Consider the following 17135-nt stretch of genomic DNA (forward strand, 5'->3'; position numbering starts at 1 on the left):
AAACTTTTGTCCGCAGGTAAGGTCTAATTAAGTGCTAGTATACTGTCCCAACCTCTAATTCTATGTACTATCACTCTCCACATTTTCATGGGCTTCTTGTCTTTTGCTGTTAACAATTTCTCCGGATACCATCCTTCAAATTCACTTATACACATGAATGCAAGACTTTGATTGAGCCTGAGGTCAGCCAAGCTTTGCAGGCTTCTAAGGGAAGCCAAACAAGATCTAATTTGTATTTAAAAAAGCAAAAGCTATTTTCATCACTCTTTTCTTCTTCTGCTTCTCCTCTGTTCAGTAGTCTGCAACGTCCAGCACGATCCTGGATGTATACCTACAGGAAGATCCATCTCCACCAGGAGCAAAGCTGCTAACTCACCATAAGCACCTCACCAACTGCAGGAGGTCACCCTCCATACCCTGAGCCCTTCCTCGTAAGGATTATGCAAACAGCCTCAGTTCAAAGAGTTCACCCTGCATAACAGTAGTAGATCTAGCTGTGCAAAGTCTTGTGCATCTCCAGCGTTACTGCAGACAGATCTGCAGAACATTTCATCAAATGAAGAAAATGAAAATCTTCCATCTTATGCACCTGGATCTGCAAAGAGCTGCCTCACCATCCCTTCCTGCCACACTGCTGAATCAGATCCAGAGGAACAACTGGGAAGTGACACTCATTCCCTCTCTCCCTAAAAATCCCAATTACAAAATACAGATCAAGGTACACTGGTGCTGCGCACCAAATTGGATTAAAGACTGGAGCAAATAGCTCCATCATCTGTCCCAAGGTGGTAAATATAAACACTGCCAAGAGTTTGTTTTCACTTCTACCACTAGATTAAAATAACACTGCTCCCAAAAAGCACTTCAGGGAATACAGGTTCAGCTACAGGGCTTTGAATCTTCCATGATATACAGATATTATTCGAAGTTTATCCTTATTGAGTTTGAAGCGTGATGCTGAAAAAGGAAAAAAAAAAAAAAAAAAAAGGTAAAACTTCCATTAAATGAGTCACAGATGGAGCCACTTTAACATGAGATTGCAAACTTAGGCAGTTACTCCATTTTAACCTGTCTGATGGCACTCCAAGGAAGAAATAAAATGGGCCAAAATTCATGATTTAAAAAAAAAAAAACCACCAAAGGAGACATGCAATCATCCTGCATTAGAAGGCCTTTCAGGATATTCTGCTCCTTCGCAGCTCTCATATTTTCACAGCTCTTTTGATTCTATCATACTCAATCTTTTACTCTCGCTTGCACTTGTAAATCAGAATAGCTGGAATAACTTCACTGAAATTACAGTACAACTGCGCAGCCCCCTGGGACTGCAGGATCTGGCTGTAGATTTCTTTTCTAATTATTTTTATAATCTACTACATGCAACCTATTTGTGAGCTATGAACAAATCCTTTACTCCATACAGCTGCAATTTATTGTAACTGATACTGCATTTTGTCATCGCAGTTCCAACTTGCACTTCAACAGCAAAAAGAAACAGATCTTTCCCTCTGAGGAGCACATCCACTGTCTTGATTGTGAAATCACCTCCAGAGCATCAAATAATTCACTGAAGTTGCACTGGGTTCGGGTTAAAACAAAGACCTTCTGGAGTTACTACTCATTCTGAGAAGAGGAAAAAAAGACAAACCATCTAACTAAAACATTAACTGACTTATAAACCAAATTGTGAAAATCTCTTTTGGCTTAAATATGTATTTTGCTCTTCTAGCAATGTTAAATCTTACACTTATCAATGTAACAGGGGGACGTGCTCCAAACAGGGGCTTCTTATCACTGCCTGAAGTTCACCTGGTTCAGGCATCATGCATAGACTTCAGTCTGAGCCTTCAAATATGAGTTGTACTTTTCATGGACATTATAGAATCAGCACTAAAAATGCCTTTTAAAAAAGTTTAGCAAGAAAGGAAAGCAGATATGTATCTTTCAGCCATCACTGAGTTAATCTTGGATTTCAAAGCACCATTTAAGCTGTTTAGGGGAAATAATTGAGTGGAAATCTGCTTTAAGTACTGCGCTTTGATTTTATCTAGGAATACAGATAATCAATCTCTGGCCTGAAAGCTCTGGATTACAGAATGTACCACAGCAAAGGGGAATTTTATTGGTTCAAAAATACACAAATGGGGCAAGGGTACAGGTGACCTTATGGGGTCTGTTCCCAAAAGGAAGGACAGGAACAGGCTGGGATCATCACCAACCCTACACCTCCTCTAGAGAACCCCCCTGCCCCACACAAGTGACTTCAGACCAAGTAATCTGAACTCTCTTGCTCCCAGAGTTGGAGCAGAATGCCTTCAGAAACCCCCAGCACTGATCCCATTTCTCTGAAGGTGGTGGAGCCCAGCATCTGCTCTGGGTTTGCCATTCACATCCACACCGGTGCTGTAAGGCCAAGAAAGGCCCAAGAGCTCAGGGTGCCTTTGTAAGCAGTCTTGTACAAAGAGACCACATCTCACTGCAATGCTTTTTTGTCTCAAGCAAAATATGTCTGAGCACTCATGGATCCATCCGTAATCCCATGTAACCCCTTCCCCTCCTCCTGCTCTCGCTGCCACAAAGGCAGTTTTGAATGCACACAGCTGTTGAAACCCCTGCCAAAATCCACACGGGGAGCCTGCTTTCCATTGATAAGCTACCATCCACACCTCCTCTTATCCTTCTACCTGCCCTCAGATGCTGGCTGCCACCATCTGTTGCAGTTAGCACGGGGAATGCTCCCACACAACCAGCTGGAGTTCTGTCACATCCATGCACTCTCTGCTTTACACACACGCTGGACGTGTGACAAACTTTGTGACTTCAATATTCAAGTCCTTCTGATATTAAAGAGGCTTTTGAAAGTCTCTCTCCTCTTTCAAAAACCTCTCTGCCACTTTTTTTTTATTAAATAGCTTTCTCTTTACTTTTCAGTGTAATACAATACGTTATTCAGGAGCCAACGAGTTGTCAGGTTTTATGTTATGATAATCTTCTCAAGCATCCAATTTTATTCTGTTTTTTTCCCCTTCTTGCTGTCACTCACATTCTGGTCTTTCACAAAAGAAAATGTCTGAATACATTAATTACAACTTGTTAGACCTCCATAGAGTTAATGTTATTGAGGAAATCAAATCACTCGGAAAATAACTGAAGAGAAACAGTCGCTGGTATTGCAGAATTTTTATGCAGTACACTTCAAAGCTAGAGCTTTGCAAGACAACAAAAATGATTATTGTAGAGAATGAGAAAATCCAAATACAACTTGATCTTCCACCCTCAGAATGTTTTCTGAATGCATTACAGTACATATTTCCTATCCCAAAAAGAACAGTTGAACTCTTTCCACATATTGCCTTTTTTATGGGGTAATTACAAATGCCAGTTCTGAAATTACCATGCAGTAATGCTCGGAAGCTGGAAGAGATCTGGTTCTACATCCCTGTTCACACGAACTTCACCACCAACGCCAGCAGTTCTGTTAGCACGAATATGAGAACCCCTGGGGCCTGGGGAAACCAACACAGAACCTGACATGGTCACCCTCAGCAGGGCTCAGCAGCCTCACCACACTCAGCACACACCTAACTGCCATTTCTGTCAGCGAGGACCATTTTTACAAACTGATACTTGTGATACTTAAAAACAACAGCAATAATTTGGTTAATGAAGAACAAATTCCCAACTGCCCCCAGGACAAAGGAGTAACTCCAGGTTCTGCATGTGGCTGACCTCAGCAAGCAGCTCTGCAGGAATTCCTACAACTCTGAAGAGTGCACTGCTAATGAAGTGTGATTTCACTGAATAAAGGAAACATTATCAAGATTATGCAGAATCCTTACACACAGAAGTAGCCAGATGCTTCCCAAATCTAAGCTCTGTTATCTTTCTACCTTAAAGGCATTTAATTATTTCTGCATTTAAATGAATAGCCACTCATACACATAAGAAATCGTATTAGTAGTGGGAAAAGACAACGAAATCTTCCCAGTATTGAAGAAGTCACCTGAAAAGGCAAACAAAAATAAGAACACTTTTGGCTGATGTTGAACACTGATGTAATCTACTCTCTCCTGAAGGTAAGGCTTTGTTGGTTGGCCCTGTTGAAGATTTACCAAAAGAAAAATAGCTTCTTATGCACTGAGATCTTATCAGTATTTCTAGCATTTAACTTCTCATAGAAATGCCATCGATACAAGAAATTTGAGTCACGCGTAGCATTTACCATCCCTGCAGCACTGACAAAATGGATGAATAAGGTTAAAATACACACGGCTCCGCTCATCTTAACAGCACCAGTGTGAGCCCCACAAACACTCACTGTCACCAGCAGCAGCCTGGTGCTCAAACCTCACCATTCACCATGGGGGAAAGCCATGATTTTCCCCATCAGGGCACCATCTTCACAAAGCACATATAAATATCTTGGAGCTGATATAATGCAGTTGTTTCTTTAACAGCCTAAAAGTCATCACTCATCATACAGATCTCTCACGCTGCTTTCCTTCTCATTTTGAAGGAAAAAAAGGAGGGGGAAGGGAGGGCAAAGCTTAAGTTCCTGGTTTTCTTTACACTTAAGGTCTACAGAGCATGATTCCAAAATAGCAAGCTGAAACACACAAAAACCTCTCCTTATGGACCACCTTTGTCTTCCTTTTCAGTAATGCCCCGTGGGGAAGAAAGTAGAACGCCTGTAAGAGCTCAAGCTCAATTTGTTCTTTGCTGCAAAGTATCTGAGAAGACATTGGAAGAAATTCAATAAGCATTCCTTGCCCTTAGAAGAGAAAAATTTTAGGCATCGTGGAGTCTTCTACTTCAATAACAAGTGCCTTTAAAACCCAGAGAACCAAGTTCTAAGAAATGATAAAAACAGTTGATCATTCCTGCTCCCAAAGGGCTGTAACTGGTTTCAGACATGATCCCATGACAGAGCAGGAGTGGTCGCAACCCAACGGCTCTGACTGATGAGCAGGGGGACGTGAGGGAGCACAGCCCCTGTGTGCCCCCCAGGAGCAGACACAACCCGGGCTGTGCAGCTGGCAGAGGGCTGGGGCACGCAGGTTAAACTGCATCAGCAGGAATCAACAGAGCTCATCTGAGCTTTGGGAAGCCCACATCATTCCGAGCACATAGTAGTAACCTTAAAAGAGCCTGCCTGGGGTCTCTTGACCTTCCCGATACAGATTTCTGATGGGCACATTTGTGGTTGGTATCCTTTTATTTTCTATGAGGCCGTAGTGAGTGACAGCAAGACTGAGACAGGACAGCTATGGTCAGATGGGTGTGCTGAGTGCTGATGGTGGTGAAAGACGGGCTTGTGGGACAGACGCTGTGCCCCCAGTGGTGCTTCTGAAGCACCTCCTGGGAACGGATGCACTCAGAACACCCTGAGTGGAGGCAGCGGCGCAGCCAGACATGATGTCCTTCCTGCAGCATGCCCTTTAGATGACAGCTTGTTCCCTCTCCAGCCCTCCCAATCATAGCATTGCTATACTTAGAATTCCCACTTTCTTCCTTGCCGCTGTTTCTATTAAAGTGCAGCTACCTCAGGGTGATGAGAAACAAAAGCAGAATAACAATGAGGCGAGGAGCAAACAGTCTCAAAATCCAGCTAGATCTGGGAGGTCCTTCACACCACCAGTATTACATAAAGAACAAGGACGTGACCAGGCTCAAAGCAGAAAATCATTACTTAACTTAAAAGTCAAAAACATATCTAAAGTCACCCAACAGGTCAGTGGCACAGCTGGGGGAAGCACTCAACTCTCCGTTAAGGCAAATTACTTAATATGAGTCCACAAAAAGGTTAACTGTATCCCAGACCAGCTTTATCCAAAATATTAACAGCAGCAAGAATTAAACAAGGAACAGTATTCTCCATTCCTGCTCTATTACTATTGCCCAGTTCTTCACTAAGATCAAATGCGCTGCTCTCCAGGAGCGGGGGGATTACTGAGCAAATTGGCATCAAAATGGATCACCCAACTGAACTGAACAGATGTCAAACAGCCATTAGCATTACAATGATTAGTAACTCAAATTACACGTTATGGGTTTAGAGTCTTAGATTAAGTGTTAACCTGTCGTAATTAAATTGCATCTCAATAATTGATTTTACAGTGATGAACTGTAAATAACAAATTGGAGATGATCTCAGGGTTTTGTTTGTTTATCTAGCAAGATAATGTAAACCAGGTTTGCATGGTGCATACCTCCTGGTCTGCATTCCTTTTGCTGGGGCCTGCTTGCCATGCTTCTGTTACTTCAACATATCACTTTCTCTGACCTTTACAAGCACGTTTAACCACGACTGCTGTTTTTCCTCTTGAACTCATAAAAGTTACAGCTGGCTAATTGCAAGTCAGGCAGTACCCGGTGGCTGATGTTTATAACTGATGCCTTCTCTTCACTGTAAAGTTTCTTTCTGTGAGAAGCACAACCATTTGTCCCCCCTGAAGCAGGAGGCATGGCAGAGTAGAGGTCCCATTCACACAAATGCAGCTTGTTAGAGATACTGAGCATGCACAGCAGGATGGGACTGGGGCCCATGAAGCAGTCCATGGCAAAGTAATCACTGTATTGTGCAGACTTACCCTTGGCACTGCATGGAGCACAACTTCGATTTAAATAGAGCAACAGAATTTAACTTTTATTTTCAGAGACCTCTATGAGTTACTTAAATCACTTCATGAGTCAGTCATGACAGCAACTCACAGGAAAGGAGGACTGTCTGCTTTCCTGCTTAGAAAGGCAAGCAGACTTGTTCATTCATTGGATGCTCATCTCATTTTCGCCTTACCTTAATTTTGCAGCCCTAAGTGTCAGAAATTAAAATAGGACACAAGGCTGCACTGCAGAAGGCGAAGATGATCATGAGGATGAATGGCCCAAAAAAGCCTGAAAATTAAAAGCCATGATATGAAGTGCAAAGCACTGAGGTGCCTCACGACCATGAAGACCTGGAATCTGCGTTCATAATTGCCTGATGAAGCATGATTAAGACAGATCGGCCTGATTTGCTCTGATGTGACCATTAACCCTTCATACACACATCTTGAAGTGTCACAGACACAACCACCCGACCACAACTCAGATGGCTGCACAGCCGTAACCCCAGATGGGCAAACTATGCCACCATAAAGATGACAACCCTGACAAGTAGCTTCTGTCTCCAGAAAACTGCAGCTGCTGCACAGTTAGTTTTCAAGTAGGGTTACAAATCCAGCAGTCAGCTTGACTGTTCCAGAACCTTTTAGTACAGCCGCTTCCATATGGCGCCCTGCATTCGTCACAAAAAGGCAAATTGTGTCAGCCAACCTCTTGCTCACAGGCAGGAGTGCTGTGCAGCTTTGGAGGAAGGGATGCAAAGCTGCTTGGAGCAGTCTCATGCAGCAGTCTGTCCTGGAGATGGCCTTCATCACACTGATCATTTAAAATATGTCTGCTGCCCACCTGACATTGCTATGTGGGATATTGATTTATGGAAAGGAATCCTACTTCTCAACAAACCACTCTCCAGAAGCAGCTTACAACCAAAACACAAGCTGGAAGACATACTTTAGGAAGAAAACTCTTCTATACAGGAAATAATTTTCTTCTGAGAGGACCACAGCATTGAAAATACTGCATTGTACCTACATTTGGCTTGTAACTTAGCAAGAGCTCATGTTGCTAAGTTTTATTTCTGATAAAGGACTCACAATGAGCAGCGTCAGGCAGCCTTAGCAAGAGGCAGTGCTATCAGAGCTGCCATATAACCTCTGTGATAACACAGGCATGCACTGAGTATATATTTCTTCCTTAGAACAACAGACTAATTATTCATCTGCTATTAGTGTTCCTTTTCCCTGCAGCAGAGGTCTCAAAGTAAGCCTCAGAATCTCATTTTTCTGCACTTGCAAACAGCAGGAGCAGAATCTAGCAAATTATTACAGAAGGCACCTCTGTGGAAGAGGCAGCACAAGCAGAACTCCATTAGCAGACCTTGAACCACCTTCTCCTCATAATACAAGAATAGTAAAAAGAACTCCTGTCACAAGCTGTTATGGAAAGCAAGTCATTTTCTTTTCTTCCCTTAAATGATTTACTCCATTATTCCAGATCTTTCCATTGTTTTTTCTCTTGAGCTCACACACAACTCCTCACAAGCGTTGTATTTGCAGCAGTTGGCTACGGCACCACCGCAGTGACTCAGAGGAGATGAAACACAGTAATTGAAAAGGGCAGGCCAGAATTGTACCCGGAGGGATTGCAGGGATCCCACCTGCACAAACCAGAACTGAGTGCCAGTCCCACTGCCCAGATGTTCCTGCTCTGGTGTCGCCTGGACTCATCTTTTGTTTAGTTATTGGTGTATGTGTATATATAAAATGTCATACTACTGGAGTTTGTCAGCAATTTTAGCCCAAATACAAGGTGGAAAAAAAAAAGCAGCACTTTTCCTCTTCTCCCAGTTATGCATTGGAACCCAGTGACTGACAGTTTTCCCTTTTTTGTTTCAAGTTGCTTTTATAACCAAACATGCAGGTTTTCAGAGACTGGTTGCTCCTGACATTATACAACAAGCCTCACTTGCCATTAGAGCACAACACAATCCCCCACCTCTCCTGCGTTAGCAGCACCATGCAAGATGATGGGCATCATTTCTTGCCAAGTGGAAAGGAGGGCAACTGGAAGGTCATCTCCATGCTATGCCTGAACCTCAAGCAGAACCCACTAGTAGAAAACTAACCAGGCTTCCCAAGCTCCTTAACAACTAATTTCCTGCCCACTGCTGAACATTTCACACGCCGGTTTCTTTACAGCTTGTAGTGATCTTCTGCACAGACAGGCCTGAGGTCATCACCCAGCCCCTGTCAGCCACAGGCTGAGGTCAGTGGGCAGAGCAGAGCACATCATGCCGAGGTTCCTTGCACTTCCAGTGAGCCGCAGAGATTTCTGCTGGCCAGGTGGGTCTGCTCTCAGCTGCTCCTGCAGCACACCAAGTATCGGCTTTAGAGAATGAGCACTGGGCTGAAAGTGCCTCCGAGGCACCAAGAAAACATGCCCGAGTATCTCACTGCTTCTCCAGCAGGAGCTTCACACAGAGCATCAGGGCAAAATCTGGCTTCCCAGGATGCTGAAATTATACCCTGCAATGAACTGCTCTGCTTCGGGAGTAGTGGGGCTTACCTGCTTGCTTACAGTTGTACAGTCCTGTTTTTATCTTGTCATACTGCAGTTATTATTCATGCTCGCAGTAAAGAACAAGCACCCAGTAATCTACTTAGGAAGAAAACAGACCTTTGATTCTGATCATTGTTAGGTTGCTGGACTGTGACAGCTGCCATCCTACAGGTTATTTGTAGGATGCTTCTCCTGGATCTTATCCTAAACCCCTTTCCCACACCTCCAGCAGAATCAATCCTCTTTGCCCCTGGGCCCCAGTAGGTACAGTGGGTCTGTACAGCTTGCTCAGTAATGGCACATTACCACTAAGAGCAACTCCCATTACACAATTAAGTGGCATACAAGGCAATATGAATTTCTGTTTTAATACACTTCCCCTGTTTAATGTCCATGTTCATCAAATATTTAAATGTGACTTCCACTGTGCTAGCACTACAGCAGAACAAGAGATGTGCGTACCAAGGAGACCTCCACGCCCACTGCATCCCAGTACTGCTGATTAAAACCACCAAATTCACCCTTCCTAACCCACCTTTAGCTATTAAGCAACCAGAACATTCTTGCTCAGCTCAGAGACCTCAGTTCTTGACCTTTGCTCTCAGTGCTGAAAATTCAGAAGCTCTGTTGTGCAGACAAGCACACTGCATACAGGTTTTGTGGGCTTGGATGAAGACTTTATTAGATCTGAGCTGGCAAAGCCTGTTTATACTCTGCTCAACTCCTCTCAGCAATTACAATTCTTCCCTAGCATGAATGTCTTTATCATTTTGCATTTCCCAGCTGAGTACATGCTCATCACACAGCTCTGCTTTGTTTATTCTGCTCTGAATTTTTGCGCCATTATATTTTGTCCCCCAATACACATTTCTTGTTGTTTCTAATGAGTAAGTGTTGAATTCCACCTCTTGTACAACAAACAAGGGCTGATCCTCAGGTGGCGTGAGGCTTAAATCAGCAACTGTACCATTTATACCCGCTTGCAATCTAGCGGATAACGCTGCTATGTCATATTCATCATGGGTCTGATTCAGAGTCCAAAGGCGATGGTAGGCCTCTCAAGTACCTACAGGATGCTCATCCACCCACTAGCTGAGGTTTCAGCAGAAGGCTCAGGAGGGCAGCAAAGCAGCCCTGGAGCCACCGGAGACAGCATAAAACTTGGTAACGTGTCCTGGGTTAGACATCACAAGATGCAGAGGACAGTTTAATTGAAAATGACATTCCTGCAGCCGCAGCACCCTCCCCTCCCCTCAGTACCACACATCACCTCTCATGAGGACTGCAGAGAAAGTGAGCACAGCTTTCCTTATTTTGTGGAGAGAACACAACATTAAAAGGCACAGAATAAACGTGAACTGCATCAAACTATTATTTTTGTAAACAGTAACAAAAAACTACAGAGATCTTGTGCTCCAGCGTCTTTGTGATCAATAAGGCAACCGGAGAGTAGATTTCCAATCACTCAGAAGACATTTCAACCCATAGATGAAATTTGCTTTTGTTTAGAGTTTCACATCAATCATTCACAACAGGTTATTTACCTGCCATTATATATGCAGATGCGGTGGATTAAGGGTATCATAAAAATTAAGCCTCCACAGATTAAACACTTTTGATTGTGAGAGATTGCATCCCCTGTTTGTTTTTAATTAGGAATCTAGGTTGTTAATGCATAATATCCTGTTGCTATCCCTCCACAGAATAATAAGCAAGTCTTCCTGCTATGACTAAGCATTTGAAACACCAAGTAGCATACAACTTGATATCTGAGCATGTTAACATCAAAGCCGGATGTTCTCACTTGCTCTTATTTTACACCATCCACCACTCAAACTCCCACTGCAATCATTAATTGGTTTCATTTAAGGAAAAAAAGAAAACTAGTAGTGCTGACATCACCCATTCATATATTTTCTTTCATCTCACAGGATCTCACCAAGTTTTATCATCTTCCCCCTCCCATGCTGATCACCTGTAGTAACTCACCCCAGTCAGAAGGGACTGCATGGCTGACCACAAACCAGGACTAAACGCAACGGCTGGCATCCCCACCTTGCTTTGAAGGGGTGCAAATGATTAGCAAGTTACAAGGAGAATACAACGGATCTACAAATGGACCACAAGGGCTTTCCAATTTTGTCAGAAGCCAATAGTTTCACTCTCCGGAAAGAAAAGCCAGTTGTGGTCTTACCAGAAGCGCCCCATCTCCAGCACTCTGGCTGCAGGGCAGGCACAGACCCACAAAGCACACAGCAGCAGGCAGTGCCACACGGACATCAGGCACACGCTGTGACAGAGCCGCACCACTTCTGAGCACTGCCTGCTTACACGGTTTGGCTAGCATCAACTTTATTCTGCTCACTGAATCCTCTTACAAGAGCTCCTTCCCCTTCTGTAAAAGCAAGGCTCAGAGGTGCTGCTGCTGATCTCCAAGCTGCCACGTGCCCTCGGCTCCTGCTCCAAACTGCTGCACCCTAACAGAGCCTCACCTGAGCTGACATCACCACCAGCTCCGTGCTCCACCACAACTCACAGGCTCTGGGCATTCTTAGTTAACCCTCCTCTGTTCCTACAGAGCAATTCCTACCACGTGTAAAGTTCTCTGTAATATTTGCAGAGTTCAAGAAAGGCAAAAAAAAACCTCATTGGAATGGTGGGGCTTTTTTGTTGTTTTCTTTGTGGGGTGGTTGGGCGACTTCTGAGTCATTGTGACAGACTATAAAAGAAGGAAGAATCAGATTAAAGCATTCTTGAGGAGACATGTCAGCTTCAATAATTTCAGAGCATTAGAACTGTCAAGCTTTCAAAATAGGAAAGATTGTATCTTTAGAAAACAAGGTTCTACTAATTGGCATGCACGAAAATCTAAATTGAGGCTAAAACTAAGTGATTAAAGGCTTTTTCTGATTAGAGATATCTAAACAGAACTGCATCTATAGAGCTGAGTCTCCCACTCTGGAAGAAAGCTGTGTCTGGCCATCTCCTGCCTGCACAGCCACTTCCACAGCCCCACATGCAGCACCTACACCAAGGATGGGGGGCAGGGGGGCTTCTTTTCCACCTGCCTGAATGCTTTGGGAAGCAGGGGGAGGAATACATTTTAGCATATTTTTTCCTCTCGTAACACACACACACTACACACATATAGCCTGCAATCACCAATCTGTTAGGGAATACTTTAGCCCACTACAGTTGGCCCACACCCTTCAGATAAAACAAAGACCACGTTCCAAATTAAATCCAAAATGATGGATTCAGCAGCTGCTTAAGTTCCCCATGGTGCCCCATTTTCCACACTCCTTTTGAACACAAGAGGTAGAAATTCCCAGTACAGTGATAATGGGTTTTCAGAGGAAGGAGGACTTTCTAAGCCTTTGATAACAACCCACATTTTTGAGGAGGATTTGGGCTAAGCCAGATCTCAAAGTATTTTGACATACTACAATTTAACTAAAAAGTACCAGTGAAACCACTGGCAAAATCAATTCTTTCTATGAGCACAGAGGGAAATAGAAGCTTGGACTAAAAACTCCTGTTCCACAGCCTGAGACAGGAATGTAACATCTAATGTCAGAATGCTGCATGAAAGAGCAAATTCTGTTTACTCTGAAATAAATAGGAAGTCATTCCAGTAGCTTTGCCCATGCAGTTCCCCATTTGCACTGACGTACTTCACGCAGGTACTGTCACACCTTCCTTAAATAAGCTTGGAACCCTGATATCCATTGTAGAGTTTTATTCACCAGATTTTCATTACAATTCCATTACAGCAGTTTCATACCACTAACTCCACGGCAATCAGGTTCATAATCCAGAGAGTACATTAAATCTCAAAGCAACTCAGATGGCTGCAAAATATGAAGAACTCCTTCAGTAATAAAAACCCAAAGTGGCTTTCTCAGAGATGCTGTTTCTCCCAGGATAACATGAGGTCAACAGACTGCTAAAAGAGAAACTTCATTTGGCATCGCTCTACCTAGAAAACTTGACTTTCACAGGGAAGCATTTTTTTTTATAACGCACATCAGGCTTTATTAATCTGATTTTCGTGTTCCTCTCCAAAGATATTTAATGCTTTAGTAATGACCAATACACTTGCTCCGATGATAAGCAAAGACAAATGAGTCTGTGCAGTCTGGATGGTATTTGTAATTACCACCTCCGTAGGCATTCAATTACATCTGATGAAAGGGCGACAGAGTTGCCTTGTCTCTCTGACAGCGATGCATTTATACTGGATACTTGGCATGCAGCTGTCAGTGTGCTAATTTCCTCCACCACATTCAGCTCGCTGTTGCCAGCACGGCCCAACACGGCTATATCAAATGGCAGCGCCACAACAGCCAGCCCAGGCGCGGCTCAGAGGCCCCACGTGCTGCACCCTGCTGAGCACCAACCAGAGCTCAGCCGCCAGCACTGGAGCTGAGGCACAGCAGCGTGCTCCATGCCCAGCACTTCCCATAACGAACCTCTGGACTGCGTCATCCCTCCCAGGACCTGGTCAGGACAGAGCCGGGCACTACTGAACATCGAGAGCTCCTTACCCTTGCTGCGCAGCCTCTGGGATCAGAACAAGACCGTGATGGGTGGAGGCAGGACTTGAAGACAACTGCAGTTTCACCAGAAAAACTAAGGCAGAGCCATGCCTCCACCATATCAGCGGTGCTTAAAAGGCAGAGCAGTCACTCCCACTCACCTTACCCTTGAGAAATCTTAGTCTTCTTCAGGTGCATAGAAGTGCCCTCTTGTTTCTACCCATTGAAGCCAATTCAGTTTCATTTGATTTCAGTTAGACTCAAACCAGACACTTGAATATTCTAAAAAAACCCACTGCAAAATGTTTACTTATCCAAATAAGGTAGCTTTGTAACAATTAGTCTTCAAATATACATTGTTTTGGTCTACTGATAATCTTCTTCCTTTCAAGCTCTCATACACATTCATTCTACATTTTTTACTCAATAGTTGCCATCAGTTAAGGGAACAAAGAGTAAGTTGTCAAAAAAAATTCAAACAGAAAGCAATACTAATAGAATTCACTTCGTATCTCCCAAGAATTCTCATTCATGCCTTGACTCAGAAGTTGGATAAAAAGATGAAAACACCAAGAGATGATCTGATCTGAGTTTCACCCTGCTGCTCAGCTTTCCTTCAGAGTATCAATGGAGCAACTCAACATCTGCGCGTTGAGCTCTGAGTGCAGGCCCCAGAGCAACCACACCACTGACAGCACTGGCATCTTGCCCGGTGCATTGCAAATGGGTTTGAGAACAGTATCACTGAATAAAGCAAATATCTCCCCGCTCTCATTAATGCCCTTTACTTCACCACACTCAAATCCACACACAGGTTTAAGCACAAGAGGAGAGTTAAAGCGAGGACAGCTGCGCGCTTTGGGTACCCTCCTGTGGGCATCCACAGCCACTCTGCCTCCCAAGGGTCTCACAGCCCAACAGTCACCGCTCAGCCCCCACAGGGCATCGCAGCCGCCTTTCCTTACTCCTCCCCCACAAAGGTAATGGCGTTCCAGAAAAAGCAATAGCCACACAGCATTAGTTAGAGCACAATTTACAGTCTGCTTTCCAGTTCAATATTCTACTTGATTGGGGCCTCTGGGGAACAATTTTCATTCCATGTTACCCAAGCTCATTAAATAAACCCTATAAATTGCACAAAATTGTTACAATCTTGGTTTATGAGTTTCTTAAGTATGTCTTAACTTCCTCTGCTGTCAGCTGTTCCTAAAAACAGAACGCAACACATAAACACGCTCATAGTCTTCCCCAGCTCTCCTTGATGGTAGAAGGATTATTTGAAAATAACTGGAAAAGGAAACCTGATGTGCAAGAGTGAAAGCACACATTGTTTTCCCCAAAACCTTCGCAGAAAGGACACGGCTCATCCTTTCCAACTGCTGTTCTCCGTGGCACGGAACAGAGCCGCTGCCGCAGGGCCGGGTGTGCTGCTGCAGGGGGCAGCTCGGACCGTTCCGCTCAGCCAGCCCTTATTCACCTCCCGCAGGCGGCACGGCCAGCGCTTCCCTTCGGCTCCTGGTGAATAATAGGCGCGGAGCCCGGCCAGCCGCACGCGGCGGACCATTTCCGCAGGGCCGCGCGGGTGCGCCGCCAGGGGGCGCTGTGTGCCCGCTGCCTCCGGGACGCGCGGGGCCCCGCGGCGCTGCTACTGCCCGAGGGGACCGCCGTGCTGCGTGCTGTAGGGCGCGGGATTCGGGGCGGAGAGGACCTTAAATACATCAGTTGAAGAAGAAACCATTGCAGACACGAGAAAGCATTGCTTCAAGAGGCAGTTCCTCGGCCTTCCCCCCTCCCTGCCAAGAACAGTACGTCAACCCCAGCGGAGCCCTGAGAGCCCCACAAATCTCACAAACGGCTGAAGTTCCCCAGCCATGCTGCTCACCGTGCTGCCAGTGCCGGCTCCCGACTGCCCTGCAGCAGTGCTTTCTCATTCCTAGCATGTCACTTCATTCACTGATGTGACGTGTCCAGCTGTAGTAGGGGAAATAGCACCCTTGTCTGCATGTCTGTGGAGATACGCTTCTCTTGAAGACAACAAACCCATCTCTTCCCTACTGAGAACAAAATCCTTCCCCGTCACAGAGCAGTAATAAAATAGAAGAATTTTCCCCCCAAGCTTACAGAAAAGGCTCAGTGTTAACCTCTCCTGCTCCTTGCTCAGCCACGTCCCATTGCGCTCCCCACAGCAGAAGAGCTGTGCAGCTGAAGCACCCCATTTCCACAGAAGTCTTGCAGAAAGGTTGAAATCTTGCAAAGGGCTGCTTGAAATCCAGCAGCACCCATGAGCCATGGTTATGTCCTCCACATCCGAGGTTGCGGATTTGTTCAAGTCAGCTGAAGCAGAAAGGCCTTTGCAGAGAAGCAGATCAGTTTTCAGTACTCAAACCAATGGTCTTTAATACGAACAAATCTAGGCAATAAAGCTTTGTCTGCAGTGTTAATACACAAAGGGAATACATTGCCCGAGCTGAGGTTTGTATTACTTAGTCATCTCTTTTGTGCCTGATATAATTAGGAAAACAAATGAACACTGCTGGACATCACTGTTCTCTAGTTTAAAAGCCCTTATTTTAAAAGCACTGGGATGGAAGGGATGTGGCTGGCAAACACTCTGTGCTGTAGCACATCCCCCTTTTGGTGCTTAAAGTCACTCAGCATATCTCCCAGATTCTCTTCCTAATTCTAACCTGGCTGTACTGCTGGCATTCACCCCCAGAGAGACACAGCTCAGAATGCAATGGGCACAAACAAGAACAGGGGAGGAAAAGCCACCAATGGGCACCAAGGCAGAAGCAGAGCCATCTCCAAAGTCGCACAGAAAAGCATGGTGGAATAAAGAATTAAGCCCACATCCCCAGTTCTCAGTGTACAACACTAATTGCAGAAGTAGCCTTACATGCTACTTACCATAATGAAAGTATATGGAAGTTATGCCCCAGAGAAGAATTATTATTATAATTAATGTTGGTCCCACTTCGCAGAAGCAAGGCAGGTGCATTACCCTACTGCCCCAGGTAGCAGCAGCTCTGCCACTGCCTGCTCCCATCCACTCCTCAATCAACCCAGGTGCTTTTGAACTCAGCATGTCTGAAATGCACAGCTCGCAGAGCAGCGTTTAATAATCCCACAAAGCGTTTTGTTTCCACTGAGAACAAAGGTTCCACAGGCACTTGCATTTCCTCCGAATAAATTCTTTGTGTTAAATTTCTTAAATATCATCTCAACTAATATTTTTAGTAAGTGGAAATTAAACCTGACACACAGATGAGATATTCTGGTTTTAAGTTTCCCCATTGCTAAACCCTCAAAAAAAAAAAAGGGAACATAGCATTTGAATTTGTAAATGACTTGTGTTCAACATATGATTACCTATCATGGGATGTATTTACTCTGAATTATGTGACAGACATTCATCATTAGACCAGCAGCCTCTCT

General features: G+C 44.5%; 1 long non-coding RNA gene across 4 annotated transcripts in view; it reads right to left on the minus strand.

Moving 5' to 3' along the window:
• Positions 1-17135, minus strand: part of LOC109369987 (uncharacterized) — a 114604-nt gene that overhangs the window by 82481 nt on the left and 14988 nt on the right. For 2 of the 4 annotated variants that reach the window (XR_014886367.1, XR_014886369.1), the window contains exon 1: positions 15583-15811. The exons of the other annotated variants lie outside the window; for them this stretch is intronic. This is a non-coding gene — a long non-coding RNA (uncharacterized LOC109369987). Of the gene's footprint in view, positions 1-15582; positions 15812-17135 lie in introns of those variants that run through there. 4 annotated transcript variants of the gene reach the window in all.

This window comes from Meleagris gallopavo, chromosome 14 (genome assembly GCF_905368555.1).
Source record: "Meleagris gallopavo chromosome 14, MGAL_WU_HG_1.1, whole genome shotgun sequence".
NCBI classification, from domain to species: Eukaryota; Metazoa; Chordata; class Aves; order Galliformes; family Phasianidae; genus Meleagris; species Meleagris gallopavo.